This window comes from Eurosta solidaginis, unplaced genomic scaffold (assembly GCF_040869045.1).
Source record: "Eurosta solidaginis isolate ZX-2024a unplaced genomic scaffold, ASM4086904v1 ctg00001135.1, whole genome shotgun sequence".
Classification (NCBI taxonomy): domain Eukaryota; kingdom Metazoa; phylum Arthropoda; class Insecta; order Diptera; family Tephritidae; genus Eurosta; species Eurosta solidaginis.
Window position 1 is genome coordinate 183218 of NW_027136955.1, and position 16733 is coordinate 199950.

Sequence of the window (16733 nt, forward strand, 5' to 3'; positions counted from 1 at the left end):
ATTGATTTGGGTCATGTTGTGTGAGAATCACAAATTGTGGTGTGTTTGTTGATTCCAACACAACCCTGGCGGGAATAGCCTACGCTAACGAGTGTGGCAATTTGTAGAGCTGTCAGCTGTTCACTCTTCCAATCGTTGGAATGAGACCGCTGTGCGGTGCTGCCCATTGCAATGTATTGATGCATAATGGTCATGTCATGAAGTATTTAGGGACAGCTTGCGTCTGAATCCTGACGCGACATTAAATTTATAGTCTGTTCTAAAGGGTTTAATTTCTCCCCTGTTTGTAGCATCGAAAGCATAGATGACACTACTTTATTCCTGCTGGGATTTCAAGCTGACAGGACTGACGAAACCTTATCGGAACCTCAATACACAAAGGCAATTTCTATTATGAAAGCGAGGCCACTATGGAGTGTGACATGTTTCTGTTTATGTTTTACATTTTAATTTTGCACTAACCTTTTTAACAATGAAATCAATGCAAATAACCGGGAGAATTATTTCGGTCTCGAGTGGTTCACCCGTTTTTTTTTTCACAAGAAAGTTGGTTTTGAGTGTGTGTTTATGCACCAATTTGTCAAACTAAAACAAACCTATCATTTATCCCGCGGATCCGACTTGTAATGCATGGGGTCGCGCGCAATGTGTTTACGGCGTAAGAAAAGACAAAAGCAAATGTCATCGAGTGGCACCCTTGTTTCGTTCATTCAAAATGTCATTCATTCATGGAAATGAGTATACAGGCATTTTGAATGAATTTTCATTACGATAGATAAACGTATGATGGGTAAGTATACTAGTATCGTTCCTTTTTTATAATCTTATAAATTTTCTAATTTCTTATTCTTTTATTTCATTTCAGGTACTCTTTTTATTTCATTTCAGGTACACCGCTACAAATTAATGAAAAGTTGGATACAAATACCAACACGTTGCGAATGGGAAGTCATGCAACGTAATATGAGCGGTCCAGCGTCGTTAACGAAACCATACAGCTAATTAGAGCAAGTCTTCACCCTACCTCCAAATAATGATTGGTGTAAACCAATCGATGGTTTCACCCATATATTTAGTCTACTGGTTGCTATGACAAGTATCCAGCTGTAATTAGGCTCCCTGAAAGTGTGCAAATCATTTTCAATGGAGAATCGCACAAAGGTGGATGTAGCATATACGAAAACGTGGGCCGATGTTGCATTTACCAAGGGGGGTGGCGTCACGCCGGGTCAGTGCGAAATAACAGAACCAACAACAAATGTTTCGGGATGTAATATTACCATAAAATTACTTGAAGGAGGCAAAGGTATTACGGGCATTCGAAAAACGGGCTACACTCAATACGTGGAGTATTTACAAGTAGACAGAATGGGGCTGTGGAAGAGGCAGATCACGTGATTCAGCACATGCAAAGCAAGAACAAACAAGTAGAATAAGTACCGACCCAAGCCGCAGTAATATCATGCTAAGCGGTGCTGATAATGCTGATATAAAAAAGAGACCATATTGGAACGTTTAAATAAACGTAACAAAGAACGTCAAAACCGGGCTATATGTTAAACTACAGCAACGTAATAAAGAGAATGTACAATTGGGGGGCGCCGATTATTTTGCATTTACATTCGCTGAACGGGTGCGTGCAATAGAGGAACAGTTGCAGGGAATAATTGAAGGTGCAGATGCTGCTGCTACAAAACTATCAGCTCCTATCGCCAACACTAATAACCCTGATTCGACATGCCTCTTCGCTGATATATAACCAATACCAAGCAAACAATATTCTGTTGGACGACGTGCTTCTGATACAGTTTTGCGCAGGTTCTATTTCATGAAACGCCAGTTTGGTATCATAAACGCTGTTGGTATGCTATCTTCAAAATTAATAACGTTTGACGCACTGTTTGTATAATGCTATCCAAACTACCCATTGTTGTACCAATCCACTTAAATTCTGATGCGGTAGTCACTGAAAATTTGTGTGATAAATGTCGACGTTTATCGCGCTGTTCGTTGCGTTGTGGCTTATTCAACGCAATTGGATTTGATGGATATTGATTTATGTAATTTTCAAAACCATGTTCTATAACCAATTTAAGATGTGAAAATTCCTTTGTGTTCCGACTTGTTTTTAGGCGTGTCATTTTGTTGTCTCCACCGCCGCCGCTGATGGCATTTGCACTTATATCAACATCTTCATCATTCGTGCCACGCCTTAATGCCCACGTTTGCTTCTTTTCTTCGTCCATATATGACAGTCTTTGATATTTGTTATGCTCTTCTGTTATGGATTCTGTTAATGTCATCTGTCGTACAATCTCATCTTTCCGCTCAGTAATTTGATTATAGAGTGCAGCTTCTAAGTCATCCTTATCGAGTATGCCCAATAGTAGTTCTCGTTTTGATTCTGTACTATAATCCCAAATTTTGTCATCATATGCAGGTTGGCCTTCAACGAATGTTCTACGTGCTATGAACCAAAGTTTACGTCCATGTCGATCCGAGACAAGTATCATTCCTTATGGGTACGCCTTGTTCCTCTTGTGGCAATACACAATCCACAACACCACTAACTTTATGCGATTTACATGAATTACACTGCCAATCGTCAGTTGGTATATCATGCAATGGTGGATCGACACATTCGAGATGGTAAACAGCAGGGCATGTTGCGCCGCATAATAGATCGCCTAATCTAGACATCTACGACGATGATCATCGTAATGAATTGGACCCTCTTGTAACATTACGTCTCGTATAGCATTGCTTGTAAAATTGATTGGTTAAAGATTGTAAATATAGTACGATCGTTAACACACGTAAATGGATAATCGCCAGCAGCACATAAAATATTATATACTTCGCGACTAAAAATTATATCGCTCTCTACATAGCTACGTAATACCTCCGGCCATGTGATGCCATTAATTAGATAGGAAACTTATATTCACCGTATCTTTTGGATCGGGTGGTCCAAAGGTGAGTTCCCTGAAGGAACAAAGTGAGTTCCCTGAAGATTTTCTTCACGTAAAAATGCCTTCACTAACATAAAATGTACGTCTGCAATTGGTGCACTTTGTTCGTCACTTGTCAATGCAGCGCAAAAATCCTCAAAACGAAATGGTGATAAGCGTATTAAATGACGAAAACGTCGTAATACTGCATATACGCTCAATGCCTTGATTATTAAGTCATGTTTCATTAATAAATCGGCAGAAGATTCCGGCAATACCAATGGCTCATATTCACGATCTGGTAGCCAAATGGGGTCTAGACTTGGTGGCCGCGCTTCGAAATTGGAGTCGAATCTACTGCGCTCGGAGGACGACATATGAGTATCTACCAGTGCTATCAGAATACAAGCACCCCGATGTGGTCGGAATTACTTTACTCAAGGACTAGTGCTGAGGTAAGTAGGTAGTAATGATAGCTAAAATCACCTTAATTTCAAAAGCAGTTAATTTAACAGGTGGAACAACGTTGACAAAACAACTACCTCAAATGCTACTACAGCCAAACCACAGGAACGTGCAGAACCTGCGCACCACATGACGGAGATTGATACGCCAAACGGATTTAAAGGTATGATGGTAAACTATATTACGTTAAGGTAATAAAATATTAGCAGCCCAATTCCCTTCTCCCCTTCCTCGTATTCTAAATAGAAATTCCTTGTGAGTTTTCTTTCACGTCTCCCTTTCCTCCTATTCTGAACAATGTTCGAAAAGGAGGAAACCAGTTATGGGAGAAGAGTAGGTATTATGACTGTGAGGGAGAGGGATATTTCCTTGCCATCATAGGAGTTTTTCCACTAGTTAAAGGGAATGCATCAAAATAGTTAAAGGAAATTGGTTCTTTTAAGAAAGAACACTTAATTGTACAAATGTGTGCTAAAATATGTATTTGCATTGTACCACAATGTTCTCACTGTTAATACAACCGCATCAACAACCACAATATTCTTTATTTTAAGTCGAAAAGTATCATAAGCAACGGAAGAGCTCTTTGTATACTTGATGTAGCCATTTAGAAATTGCGCAAGGATTTTAAGAAGGCTTAATTAAATTTTTGTATATGGCGAAGGGCGAACTCAACTCGACATGGCCGCCAGAAATGTGCCTTACAGAATGAGAGCAGGCCTCTCCGGCGGATTTGTGTTATCCCGCCGTCTCCTTCTTATGCTCCTCAGTTGATGTTGCTGTGGCACCAATTCATTACTCATTTCACATGAAATGCAATAATGTGCGTGGTTTACACCTTATTTCTTAATTTCAAACAAATTAGCAACAATCATTAGACCTTACAAAATTTTTTTTTTTTTAAACAAAATAAGAAATGCGCAATGAGATTTCAATTGACAAAACAGCTGACTTCGAAAATTCGAAATTCCTATTCCCCAATTTTTCTTCTCCCTAGGAGAAAAGATATGTAGATGTTTTAAGACAAAATCATGATTATTGATTCACTGGTATTCTGTGGCAGATAGCGGATCTGCGGTAGGGTTCTGTTGGCCAAGTTCGGGGTGAACGAGAGCGGGTTTAAGTGGGTTGTTGTCTTCGTTCGGGATGAACGAGAGCTGGGGTAAGCGGGTTGTAGGCCTCGTTCAGGGTGAACGAGAGCTGGGTTATACGGGTTGTTGGTTATAACGGTTGGGAGTTACAAGTCTCCCTCACCCTCACTGGAGGGTGGTAGTAGGACCAATTTCGTGATTGGTCGGGTGGTTTGTCCTCTTGCCGTATCAAGTTCGACGACTCGAACTCGGTTATCGGGGCCATAATGGAGGTTGGCTATCCGACCTAGTCTCCATTCGTTGGGGGGCAGATTGTCCTCTTTAATGACGACTCCCCTGTTTGAGATTCGATTGTGGATGCTTCCACTTAACGCGCTTCTGCAGTTCGGTGAGGTACTCCGTTTTCCACCGCTTGCAGAAGGTTTGATGCAGCGCCTTAAGTTTTTCCCATCGATTGACGAGTGAAGCGCGATTCTCGCTGACGTCAATCTCGGGTGGCGCTAGTAGGTGGCCCCCGACGAGGAAGTGCCCGGGGGTGAGTGGCTCCAGGTTGGACGGGTCATTGGAAGATGGGCTTAGGGGTCGGGAGTTGAGACAGGATTCAATCCTACACAGGAGGGTGCTAAACTCCTCTAGAGTAAATTTATGATCCAATGCGATCTTTTTGAAATGGGTTTTGAAACTCTTGACTCCCGCTTCCCACAGTCCGCCCATATGAGGAGCAGCTGCTGGTATGAAATGCCATGTAAGGGTTTGGTGGGCATATTTAGAGAGGGTTTGGTTGCGCGCATCAACGAGGAATGGCTTGACCTCTGAGCGGAGAGCCCTCGACGCACCGACAAAGTTCGTTCCGTTGTTGGAATAGAGGTTTTTCGGGCATCCTCGTCTGGAGACAAACCGACTAAATGCTGCTAGAAACGCGGCGGTGCTGAGGTCGCTAGTCGCCTCTAAGTGGATCGCCTTAGTCGCAAAGCAGACGAATAGACAGACGTAACCCTTAGACATGCGGCATCCTCGTCCGCTGTAAGACTTTATGTCAAACGGTCCTGCGAAATCCACCCCGGTGTTGGTAAATGCCCTGCTAAAGGTAGTGCGTTCCGCAGGGAGGGTTCCCATGAGTTGCGTCGGGGAACGTTTGCGAAATAGCGTACAGGCCTTGCAGTTGTGTATGATGGATCGGATCATGTTTTTGACCCGAGGTATCCAATACTGCGTGCGTAGGAGCCGCAGCATTAGTTGGTTTCCGCCATGTATGGAAATGGTGTGGACAAACTGGACCAGGAGACGGGTGAGTCGGCAGGCGTAAGGGAGGATTATCGGGTGACGCTCGTCGACGGGAACGTCCCTGGATGCGTTGAGGCGACCCCCCACCCGAAGGACATTATCTTCGTCGATAAAGGGGTTTAAAGAGAGAATCTCGCTTTTGGTCGCGATGGGTTTCCTAGTTCTCAGAGAGCTTATTTCTTCGGCATAGTGGTTGGTTTGGGATATCCTTATGAGGCGGCTAGTCGTAGCCTTGATTTCGTCGGGCGAGATCTGGTGAGACTCTGCCTTAAAGGACATTTTAGTTTTTGGACGTGTTCTATTCGAGAATCGTATAATGTAGGAGATAACCCGCAACGCTCTTGATAGATCGGAAAACCGATCAAGAATATCCATCTGTCAATATCTGTCCATAGGTGCATGTTAAATTTGCCTAAGTTCAGGTTCTCCATCACATTTTCCAAAGTTTCAGCCAGCAAGACGGCACCGCATAACTCCAATCTTGGTAGTGAAATTGTTTTTACTGGTGCCACCCTCGTTTTCGCCATGAGTAGACTAACGTATGCCCTATCGTTGATCTTAGCTCGCACGTAAACCGTAGCCCCGTAGGCTTTTTCGGACGCGTCACAGAAGCCGTGAATTTCTATATCGTTGGTTGGGGTGAAGTGCACCCACCGAGGTATACGAATCCGGTTAATGGCGGGGTACTCCTGCATAAAGGTTTGCCACCGATCTAAAGTGATTGTGGAAACCGGTTCATCCCAATCCGTCCCCTCCAGCCAAATGTTCTGCATTAATATCTTAGCTACGATGATAACTGGAGCAAGCCAGCCTAACGGGTCGAAGAGTTTGGCGATGGCCGATAGGATCGCCCTTTTTGTTAAGATGTCTTGGTTTTCGATTGGTTTCGCTGTGAAATAGAAATAGTCGGAATGCGCGTTCCAACGGATGCCTAGGGTTTTTACCATGCTCGCGTCCTCGAATTCCAGAAAGTCTTCCGTAAGCCTGTGAGGTTTGGGTATGCCCTGTAGTATCCTACTGCAGTTAGATGTCCACTTTCGCAGAGGGAATCCTGCTGACTTTAATGCAGCTGTGATTTAATCGCGGGCCGCGATTGCTGCTTCGATGCTATGTCCCCCTGCAAGGACGTCATCGACGTACATACTGTTTCGCAAGATATGCGCTGCGGTTGGCAGAGACGCCTCGACGTCATCAGCAAGTTCATGTAGGGTTCTGATCGCTAGATAGGGGGCACAGTTTACCCCAAAAGTTACCGTGTTGAGCTCAAACACGCTGACAGGGTCCTCTGGTTGGAGTCGAAAAACTATTCTTTGGTATTGGGTTTGATTTTCCTTTACCCAAATTTGCCTTTACATCTTCTCAATGTCGCTATTGAAGACGTACTTGTAGAATCTCCATCGGAGGAGCAGTATTGTTAAGTCGGATTGCAGTACTGGGCCGGTGTGTAGAACATCGTTCAGGCTTATGCCATTGGATGTCGGGCACGACGCGTTGAATACGACCCTTACTTTAGTCGTTGTGCTTTCTTCTTTGATCACCGCATGATGCGGTAAGAAATAGCAATCAGTTGATTGTGGTGGTACTACGGTGTGCACCTTAGTCATGTGCCCTAACGTGACATATTCTGTCAGTACCCTATTGTATTCCATCTGTAGGGCCGGGGTCTTGGCTAGGCGCGTCTCGTTCCGATAGAACTGAGAGCAGACGCTCTTGAGAGATGGGCCCAAACAGACGGTTTTTGGGAAGCTTTGTTTGAATGGAAGGGCGACAGTATATCTTCCATCTGAATTCCTTTCCGTTGTGTTTTTATATAGTGCCTCGCAATAGGCATTATCTTCGGTCAGTGCCTTTTTTGTAGGTACGTTTTCAAGTTCCCAGAAAGCGGCTAGCTGCTTGTCTACGCTAATTTCATTGAAAAAGGATACTCGTGTATTGGTTGGGTGAGGTGCATCTGCACGACCGGTTAAAATCCAACCGAAGACGGTTTCTTGGACGAGAAGCGTATTTAGGACGTTCTTCCGTATACCGTTTAGTATGATCTGGGCATAAATATCGCCTCCAAGTATGAGGTCGACTGGTTCATTAATGAAGAACCTCTTATCCGCCAGAATCAGATCAGGGAATGCTTGCCGAGTCGTTGCGCTCACTTGGCAAGTCGGAAGGTCCCCTGTTAATTGAGGCAGGACTAGGGCCACTGTATGAATGCTTACTAAGGGGTCTGTAAGCGAACCTAAGTTAATTGAGCATGATTCCTTTACCTGTGCAGATGGTGTATTATTTATTCCTGACACCTGCACATGCAAACGTTTGGACGGAAGGTTTATTCGCTTCTTTAGTCTTTCAGTTATGAAAGAGCATTCGGACCCAGAGTCTATCAGCGCTCTGGCGGAAAATTTCACCCCGTTGTACATTATATGAACCCGCGCTGTTCCTAATAACACCCCTTTAGTGGTGTTAGCATGACACGAAGAGACGTTATTAGTATTATCGTGTCTTTTTTCAGACTCCATGCTTGCCCAGCCTGCTGTGAGGTTGAAGGTGAATTGTCGGTGGCGTTTTGAGTCCACCTTTGAGGAGTTGTCTTTGGTTGTGCTGTCGGAAGATGGAGCAAGGTGTTGTGCCTTGCGTGGCACGTGCTGCAATTGAATTGGCTAGTGCATCGTGTCACGGTGTGTCCACCCGACAGACAATTCAGACAATAACTATTGTTTTTGATAAATTCGATTTTGCCTGACGTGGACAACCTACGGAATTTTTGGCAATTTCGTAATTTGTGCTCCGTACTGTTGCACATCTTACATGCCGACTTTGGTACGCTTGCTTGGTAAACCCCAAGTTCCGTAGAATTTTCCCTAGAATTCGAACTCTGACTTTTGGGTGTTTTTGTTGTTTTATTACCCCTCAGATCGGAAACCGTCTCCAATGTCTGGAAGCGATTGGACAGGAATTTGTCCATATCCTCCCATTTCGGGATATCTGTCTTCCGTTCTACGGTCTGTTCCCAAAGAGGCAATGTAGATTCAGGGAGTTTTGTGGAGCATAAGTAAGTTATGATTGCGTCCCAATTTGTGATGTCAATATTATGACATTGTAGCGCAGAAATGCAATTGTTGATCTCACGTTGCAATTTTTTAATTGATGTTCCACACTCCTGCTCGACTGCCGTCAGATTAAATAAAAGTTTTAATTGTGTGTTGACGAGGATACGTTTATTTTCGTACCTGTCGCTTAGATTCTTCCAGGCGGTTGCAAAACCCTCGTTTGTTAATGAGCACCTGCCCACTATTTCTTTTGCCTCCCCTCGCGTTTTTTGCTTCAAATAGTATAATTTCTCGACATCTTTCAGATCGGTATTGTGGATGTATATCGCCGTGAACATATCTCGAAAAGCTGGCCAGGAGAGGTAGTCGCCTTTAAATACATGGTGTCACAAGGCGGCAGCCGCATTTTATGTCCACGGCGCGAGGAGTCTTCCTCATTTGCTTCATCTTTCGCCGGCTGTGGGGTGATAGCTGCGGCTTCAGCCGCCACAGCAGACATGCATTGCAGGTAGCATGCAAAGCAACTTTTATTTTTCTTTCTTAATGAGCTGAGCTCGTCTTTGGAGAGTTCAGAATTGCCGAGAAGACTTTCATATGTGGACTTGGTCTTCTTCCATAGTGCCCTTAGCTCCTCTTGCAGTAGTGCAAGGGTGTGCTTGTTCCGGGATTCGGCCGGGGTGGAGTTGAACTCTTGTTCAAACTCCACTATGGAATCAGCCAATCTAATATAAGTCTCCATTGATTTTATTAATTTGAATATTTTGTCTCTTTGAAGGTGTCGAGCTCGGAGGTAAACGACTTAGTGGCTTTGGTGTAAATGCAACCACAACAAAAAATTATAAGAGTGTTTTCGTTTTTGCTGTGATTGCGCTATATAAGTAAAAGCTTCAGGAACACACGAATTCTGATTGAATGTGTTAACACAGATAGCAATCTTATGTGAATAGTGCTAAGCAAAAATTTAATCAAATGTAAATTATGCCGTGTATGTAATGTGGCCGGTGATATGAACCACTTATAGAAATCCTCACGAGGATTGTGCAAGCCACAGATAGAAATCCTGACGAGGATTTAATGTGTATGCAGTGATATGGAAATAAACACAAATAGAAATCCTGACGAGGATTTAGTGTGTATAAAATGATATAAATGTAGTGATATGCAGCACAGATAGAAATCCTGACGAGGATTTAATGTGTATGCAGTGATATGGAAATAAACACAGATAGAAATCCTGACGAGGATTTAGTGTGTATAAAGTGATATAAATGTAGTGATATGCAGCACAGATAGAAATCCTGACGAGGATTTAATGTGTATGCAGTGATATGGAAATAAACGCAGATAGAAATCCTGCCGAGGATTTAGTGTGTATAAAGTGATATAAATGTAGTGATATGCAGCACAGATAGAAATCCTGAAAGGTTCTAGTCGGTGCGAAGTGATATTAAGCACGGATAGAAGTCCTGAAAGGATTTAATGTGTCTACAGTGATATGCAATGCAGAGAAGAGAATCGTCTGCAAATATTTAATGTGTCTTAACAGGTGTGTTGGACACAGATAGAAATATTTTGAAAACTTAGCGTGTTTAAAAAAAATTAAAAACGCAGATGGTAATCCCAATGTGGATATAGTGTAAAATGTGAACCACAGATAAAAAAATCCCAATGAGGATTTAATGTGAAACACAGATAGAAAATCCCAATGAGGATTTAATGTGAAACACAGATAGAAATCCTGACGAGGATTAAATGTGTATACAAAGTGAAAGTGAACGCCAAGTATTCCCGAGTAGCCAACCAGGGATCTTTCCCAATATAAAAAATAAATTTGTTTATCCAACTTACTGTGGAAAATTACGATTTAAAGTATTTATTAAGAAAAAAAAGTGATAAAGATACAGCTATATAATATAAAACTCAGTATAAATTGTGTGATCAAGCCACTAGCCACCCAACGTAGTGATACTTTTTTGGCTTTTGGTAATATTTCAGCTCGCAAACTGATTACTAAAGTGAATTCCGTGATAGACAAGCTACGGCTATCAACCAAGTGTAATTATGGTTCCTGACTAGGAAGTTTGTCAATGTATGTGACGATGAGGGGGTACAACACAGTGCAGTGATGAGTGTGAAAAAAAACTAAAAAAAAATTCACTGACTGTCTGCCTTGAGCGGTGTCGAGTAACCCTTACCACTGGTGGGGGGAATTACCCGATCGTCAAAAGGCGATTGGTGTGTTTATAACCACGAATTCTAACAATTTCACTTGCTTTGCCTTTTTTGTCTAACACGGAATGCACTTTCCGTGCGTAAATCACGCAAATAAAAAAATGTTTTGTGCAACCAAGCAACCACGTACCTTGTGTTTTTAGTTGATCGATGGGCAGCGATGTGTTGATGTGATGGACTGTAGAGTGATGACAAACTGTGATGATGATGGACTTTGACTGATGAGTATGATGATGATAAGATTGTATGTGATGTCGTGACGATGATATTAGTGGACTGTATGAGTGATAATGGACTGTATGATGATGTGATCTCGACGTCAATAGACTGTGTGTGATGATTTTATGGCAGTATGTGTGTTGTGTGATAGCGAGTTGCCAAAATGTTGTGCTAGTTGGTTTTGTTTCGCTGATTACTTTTTCCAAATTAACACTTTTATAAATTTGCTAATATTTTTCAATTATTCTGCTGCGCTGATTCTGTGTTGTCTTCAAATTTTTGATTTTCTCGGCGCGTAAGGACCAATGTTTTGCGGGGCAGTGTGGACCCGGGGAAGTCGGGCGTGTGTGTCGCAAATAAAAAGAAAGCAAAGAAAAGAATTAGGGCGAGTAACAACAAATGTATTCACGTTATAAACAATATAAATTCTCAGCTTTATTTATCATCAAAAAGGGAATTGCTTCACAAACTAATTCGAATTCAAAGTTCTTAAATTGTTAATTACACATTCGTGCACGGCAAATGTTAGTAATATGACGACCGCAAATTGTTGGATAGATTACAATTCAAAAATAGAAATATTGGTGGCTGATTGCCAGACAATTGCCAAGTGCAAATTCTAATGTTAAAAAATCGCAATTATTAAGAAGAATCACAATAGCAAGGTGCGATTATAGCGTAATTATATGCACAACCTATGAAAAGATACGTAATATGATAACTCACCTGTGAGATAGCTGCTGGCTCGTTGACGTTCCAAAATAGAAAAGGCAGACCAAGACCGCGAACAAGTCCGCGGCACCCGCCGATAGCTAACTTTCGTTGAGTTTTTCCCCTTCAAAGTTAGCTTTCGGCTGGTGTTAGCCGTTACCGGTAATAATAATAAAAACTAATGTGCGTGTTAGGGTGGTCCGAAATATTTAGGCTGGTGGCCTAAACATCTAGAGTCACCCCTGGTTCACCTTTATTGCGATACCTCGAAAAGGCGTCCACCTATAGAACTAAGGCCCACTCCGTTTTAAAATACTCATTAACTCCTTTCGTTTGATACCCATATTGCACAAACGAATTCTAGAGTCACCCCTGGCCCACCTTTATGGCGATATCTCGAAACGGTGTCCACCTATGGAACTAAGGATTACTCCATTTTAAAATACTCATTAAAACCTTTCCTTTGATACCCATATTGTACAAACAAATTCTAGGGTAACCCCTGGTCCACCTTTATGGCGATATCTCGAAACGGCGTCCACCTATGGAACTAATGATTACTCCTTTTTAGAATACTCATTAACATCTTTCATTTGATACCCATATCGTACAAACGCATTCTAGAGTCACCCCTGGTTCACCTTTATGGCGATATCTCGAAAAGGTGACCACCTATACAACAACCACCACTCCCTTTTAAAACCCTCATTAATACCTTTAATTTGATACCCATATCGTGAAAACACATTCTAGAGTCACCCCTGGTCCACCTTTATGGCGATACGGCATCCACTTATAGAACTAAGGCCCACTCCCTTCTAAAATACTCATTAACACCATTCGTTTGATGCCCATATTGTACATACAAATTCTAGGGTCACCCCTGGTCCACCTTTGTGGCTATATCCCTAAATGGCGTCCGCCTATAGAACTATGGCACACTCCCTCATAAAATACTTTTTAATGCCTTTCATTTGATACACTTGTCATATAAACACATTCCAGGGTTTCCCTCGGTTCATTTTCCTACATGGTTATTTTCCCTTATGTTGTCACCATAGCTCTCAACTGAGTATGTAATGTTCGGTTACACCCGAACTTAACCTTCCTTACTTGTTGTAGCTACAAAGCTTCGCCATCGTACACAATCTTTGGTTCAACATTTTAAACTTTAGGAATACGCTATCACTTTATCTCTCCCTTCTCTTCCACTTTCTCTACCACTTTTTCACATACTTTTCGCTCACTTTATCTCTTTCTGCTTTTTGCGCACTCCAAGGCGAGTCCATACCAGCTTATGGCAAAGCGAAATCAACCTATGTAATTCGTTGTGCAGACTAATGTCAAGTCAAAAGAAAATTTACAATGCATGTCATATAAGTTTTTCTACGTTCCTTGCTCTCCTCTTTCTATATTCTCCCATCTATTACTTTCTCTCTTCCTCTCTTTCCATCTTCCATCGGTCCCTAGACTTTTCTAACAAATCGCACCAAAAATAAAGTTTTTTGAATTTGACGAATTTGACGATTTTCGTGATTAAAAGAAAGGCGAATTCAGTACCAGGTATTGTTATCCCTTCAGCTGATTGCTTCTTCTTGATAGTTTCCCATCAGCTGATTGCTTCTCCTTGCAATTGGGTTGACTTCGCTTTGCCACCACCTCGTATGAATTCACCTTGGTTAAATGTTATCGGTTCCTTTGTTGTAGACTATGGGAGCCTTATCGCTTGTTGGTGGTGGCGAATTTCTGGATCATTACATCAAACTCTACTTGTACAAGGCTTATTTTCATGCAAGGCGAATCCATACCAGGTGGTGGCAAAGCGAATTCGACTAATTCGCCGTGCAGAAGAATGTCAAGTCAAAAGAAAATTTTTATTGATTTCGATTAACTGACATATTTTAGTACCCCGCGTTGTATGGAAAATAATCTAGAAGAAGCAATCAGCAGTTGGGATAACAACAACTGGTACTGAATTCGCCTTGGTTTCATGTAACTTATTATTACACTTTACATATTTAACACTGAATACTTTCATATTTCATTTACCACAAAAGCTTTTGGAAATAGTTTCAATAATTTCGTAAACCTGTCGAGTTTATAGAATTTTTCCAATCATTACAAATTCAAGTCGAAAAATTAAAATTCATTAATTATACAAAAATTAGCTGTATTTGCAAAAACACTGGAATTTCTATTAACTCTATAGTTATTATTTAAATATTACTAAGCCAAATCTAAATTAGTGCGTCCCAACGCAAAGAATAATTTTTTTAACCATTAAAAAATTTAACGATAGTCATTAATGGAGATAATGAAACCGTCATTAACTTCACGCTCCACCACGAAAACCAATAAAGGCGTTTCCAAAACTGCAATCCACAAGACGAAAATTGGCAAATGCCAACATCCCAGTGGAACAATACATCGTAATCCATATTTGAATTTTGTGAGCGATTTTCGTCAACGTAATACAGGACTCTCCGCTGTGGAAACAATTAAACGTGGCGCTAAAGAGTGGATGAGTATGGCAAAAGAGGATAAATTGCAATACATTGAAAAGGTTAGTAGACTTTATTTGAATTTAAAATGACGTACATTTGTAAGTATTTACAGTAAGCATTTTATGCACCTAAAAAGCGTAAGTCAGCACACTCCCCTAAGTCTTTGGGGACAAATTTTGCAGTTACAACAACAACATAAAATGTATAATGTAATATCGCAGTATTTGACTAAGCTCCTGTATTCAGTTATTTCTGCAACTGAATGTTCGGCTTTCTTTTTTTCTCTGACAGTCATTATGGAATACCTGAAAAACGCCAGTAGCCGAGCCACAGCGGCTCATCGCCAACCTCGTGTTCTTGTATATAACAACTCTTGGATCGAAAAAAATGTATATATATATGTATATGTGTATATATGGACTGTGTTGTGCAAAGGTTTATGACCGTTTTCCCCAGCGGGTTAGGGGGCCTGTCGTAAGAGGCGACTAAAATACTAAATTGAGGGGTTGTATAGCGCAACCCTTTCAAGGTGTTGCCAGCGCAAAATATAGCTTATCCAACCCAATTGTCAACCTCACCTACCCGTGGCGAATCATGTTACTTTAACAGCGCGGCTCTGGAGACTCCAAGTTCCTCATGGATCTAGGGGGGCGGTATGGCCTGGAAGGTTTAATGTGGTCATACTAAATCGTTCCCGAGATGGTCGGGCTGGTACCTTAGTGGTGCTTGATACTGGAAAGTACCGGATCTGCATCCGGCAAAGGACCATCAACATCGATAACACTCCCCAAGGGCTTCGGGGAGTATCCTTATCGCTTCAACAACAACAACCGTCAAATTTTTGATCAGGCTCTAGCTAGCAGTTTGTAGTGGAAGTGACTGAAAAGCGGACTAGCTATCTTAAAATATGGATACATATTTTTCAAGGTATTGGGCAATCCGTATTGGAAAGGAAAGGAAAAGTATGTAGGTCGAAGAAAGTATTGGTAATAAACTGAGACTGAAGCCAGAACCATGCCTGTAACCGAAACTGGGCCGATCCGAGCCATAACGAATTCGGAACCGAATTTAAATCTAGAAACGAAAGCAGAAGCTAAAACGGATAACTGAAACCAGAACCAAATCTGAAACCTAGACCGATACCGGGATCGAAACACGAACACATAACAGAGCGAAACCATAACCAAACCCAGATCGGATGTGGAACCAAAACCCAAGCCAAGCCCCGTCAGAAACGAGAACTGAAACAATGACCGAACTCGAGTCAAACCCAAGACTGATATTGAAACACAATAGGTAAATCAGAAATATAAAGGAGAAAATAAGTCATTAGCGAAACCCGAGCAGAAACGGAAACCATAGCGAAAACTGAAATCATAATCAAAGTTGAAACCAAAATTGATACTGACAAAATCGATTTCTCAGTCAAACATGAAATTTAAATCTGAATCGAAAGTGACCTTGGCCAAACTTAAATTGTATTTATTATTATCATAATTATAAGGCCTCGGAGTTGTTGATGTTGTTGTTGTAGCTATAAGGACACTGCCCGAAGGCCTTGGGGAGTGTTATCGAGATGATGGTCCCATGCCTAATGCAGATCCGGTACCAAGCCCGACCATCTCGGCAACGATTTGTTATGACCACATGCGATATTCTAGGCCATACCGCCCTACCACCCCCTACATCCTTGAGGAGTTCGGGGTCGCCAGAGCCTCGGCTGTAAATGAAACAGGATTCGCCACAGATAGGTGAGGTTGACAATTGGGTTTTTGGAGAAGCTATATATTGCGCTGGCAACCTGTCTATTTGGTATATTAGTCGCCTCTTACGACAGGCATACCTACCGCGGGTATATTCTAACCCCCTAACCCGCCTCGATGCACTGCTATCTTTATTTTGATCCATCGTTCTTGACCTTTCAGTCAGTCTATTGCTGTGTGTGGAGGCTTTTAATGTATTTGACTACCTCCTCAGATTTTTTAATCCATATCATGAAGGGATTAAGAGTCACGCTACTAGATGGGAGAGTCTGCCTTGCCTTATCGCTTGTTGGTGGTGGCGAATTTCTGGATCATTACATCAAACTCTACTTGTACAAGGCTTATTTTCATGCAAGGCGAATCCATACCAGGTGGTGGCAAAGCGAATTCGACTAATTCGCCGTGCAGAAGAATGTCAAGTCAAAAGAAAATTTTTATTGATTTCGATTAACTGACATATTTTAGTACCCCG

General features: G+C 41.8%; 1 pseudogene; it reads right to left on the reverse strand.

Annotated features, from left to right (window-relative positions):
- Window positions 1-1821: 1821 nt before the first annotated feature.
- LOC137235854 (nucleosome-remodeling factor subunit NURF301-like) lies at window positions 1822-3328 on the reverse strand (annotated as a pseudogene).
- Window positions 3329-16733: the final 13405 nt, after the last annotated feature.